The sequence below is a fragment of the Pteropus vampyrus genome, unplaced genomic scaffold (genome assembly GCF_000151845.1).
Source record: "Pteropus vampyrus isolate Shadow unplaced genomic scaffold, Pvam_2.0 Scaffold147, whole genome shotgun sequence".
NCBI lineage: Eukaryota > Metazoa > Chordata > Mammalia > Chiroptera > Pteropodidae > Pteropus > Pteropus vampyrus.
Window position 1 is genome coordinate 1043728 of NW_011888928.1, and position 2831 is coordinate 1046558.

Sequence of the window (2831 nt, forward strand, 5' to 3'; positions counted from 1 at the left end):
CAATCGGTGGTTTCCCGGCTGCTCCCCTGCTTCTGCCCTGGCCCTCTACATTCTTCCTCATTCAGCAGCCAGAGGCACCCTTTTAAAGCCAGATTATGCCACCTCTAGAAGTTTGATGGCTTCCCATCCTATGTCTCTTTGCTTACCAGTGACATGGCTTAGGACTCCCTCACTACACCTCTCCAGCCTCAGTGTCCTCATCTGCAAAGTGCCTGCCTTGTGGAGCTGCTGTGAGCACTCTCATGGGTCAGAATCCCCTTGAAGCAGACTCTGAGATGAGCGTCTAGGAGGTTTGCTAAGGCATGTCCTTGGGGTCAGTCTCCCCAGAAGGGAAGGGAAGAAGGCAGGGGAGGGCAGGAGAAGTGGGGCTGAGTGGCAGCCCCGATCACAGCCTCAGCTAGCCCCACAGGGAGCTCAGCAGCTACAATGGCCTGTAGAGATGTCCCAAGTTGGGCAGAAATGACCAGGCCTTCATAATCCCACATCACCCAGTCATTGGTGGGCCACCCCTGGAAGGGTATGAGCTTGGATGAGGCCACTCCCTGCCCGTGACTCCATCCCTGAAGAGGCAACAGCTGTAGGCTGCCTGCTGACCACACCTGCATCTGGGGCAACCAGTCCTTCCCTGAAGAGAATCTGGGTCACACATCCACGCCTACCACAAGCAGCGTTAATGAAATAATGCATGTAGAGTGCCACCACAGTGCCCACATCATAACAGCTATCGTTATTAAATAATGTATATTGCTACTATTTTCAGAGACCAACAAACAGGCAATTATAATGCAGCATCATTTGCTCCACTTATAAGCCAAGGGTACACAGATGCACTTTCCCACATTGCCAGGCCCCAACCCCAGTGTATCTGAATCAAAAGGTCAGACTGGACTGAGAACTGGCATTTCTAACAAGTTCCTAGCTGATGCTGAGGCTGCTATAGTGAGAACCACTGCTCTTAAAAACAAGGTATTTCCTGAGAAGAACAGGAAATGGATGATGGGAGGGCAGGAACGATAGTTATTTACTGTACCCATTTTACAGATGAGGAAACTGGGGGCTCAGAGATGCTGAGCAACTTGCCCAGCATCATCAGGAAATGGAGATTGTGCCAGACATTGTTGCCTATCAAAAGCCACATTCTCTTATTCCTTTTGGACAGAGCCTCGATTTGTCCAGATGTTTATTCATGGAAGATGACTTCATCTCAGGGAAGCTCAGACTGGTTCTCGATATTGGGGTGGGCATGTGATCTTTTTCTGGCCAATAAGACACAAAAGAGAATCTGCACAGTTGCATCTGGGGAAGAGTTTTTTCCGATAGAAGATGAGAGGGGTGTGAGAATTCTCTTCACGCCATGACTCTGACACATGCTCATTAACAATTCCTGCCTTTAAATGCAATGGTGATAGTTGGAGGTTCAGCAGCCATCTTGACACCATGAGGTCACTCCTGAAGGTTAAGAGTCAATGAGAGGACAATGATGGAATAGAGAGATGGGTAGAGTCTGAGTCCATCCTAAGTGACATCAGATCTCAAACTTCTTTTCCTTGACTTCCTGAATGCATGAGTAAATACCTTTAAATCTGATACTACTTTAAGCAGGTTTTCTATCATTTGAGGCCAAAAATGTCCCTAACCAAAAGAGACAGATTCCAGTCACCCCATGGAATATTGGGCAGCGGGGCCTATCTACTTAGATCAGAGAGAAAGAGCAATGACAGTCAAACTCCAGCCCCTTCTCACTGGACTGAGATTAAGCCTGGCAAATCTCTGCCATCCACTTCCTCTTGAGTTTGGGAAAAATCTCAGACTTCTTTGGGCCTCAGTTTCCCCATCTGTAAAATGAAGGATTTGATCTAGATCAGACTGGTTGCTGTACTCGTAGACATTTTTGTTAGGTCCATATAGTGTTTGTTTTTTGACTGCCAGTATTAAACAAGTGGGATGGTTTCATATAAAAATCCAGACATCTGACTGCTCTGGAAACATTGTCAGATCTGGCTACACTGGACCCCTATTCTAATACCTCCCCTTGTGGAGAGGGCTTGTGCTTGCCAGTTCACCCCAAATTTCTCCCTTCTCTGTAACTTCTTGACTGAGGCCAGCTGCCAGTCACCATGTATTATCACACTTGTCCTGTTGTTCTCATTCTGGAGTTAAGAGGAAAGGGAAATATTTCTTACTCCCAGACCCCTTCGCCCTCATCCTACCCGTCCTTGTAGGCATTTGAAAATGCAACTCCCAGATAAGATGGTTTGTATCTTCTCTAGGGGTTGCACAGGCATCTCAAACTCAACACGTTCAAAAAAAACCTCCTGATTCCGCCCCTTGGTCTCTTCTCCCACACAGCCTTCCCACTGTAGGAAATGAGGGCTTTACAAATCCAGTGCTTCAGCCCCAAACCTGGGAGCTTCTTTGACTTTCCTCTTTCAACTCCACTCCCTCACCCAACACAGCAGCAAATCCTGTCAACTTTACTTTTAAAATATAATCAGAAAGTTAGGAAAGTGTCTACCCTTGGGGGAGGGGTAGTGACTTGGAATGGGATTCTCAGAGGATGGGTAAGTTCTATTTCTTGAGCTCGGTGCTCGTTACATTGGGTGGATTTGTTTGTAAAACTTCATCAAACTGCATGCACTTGATATGTGTACTTTTCTGTATATGTCTGTTACATTTCATTAAAAAGTTCATGAATACACAAAAGCTTATGTACCCCTTCACAGCCACTGCTCCAGCTGAGGCCATGTGATCTTTTGCCTGCCACTGCAGCTCTCTCCTCACTGGGTTTCCTGCTTCTGTCTCATCCCTTACAGTCTGTTTTCCCCACAGCT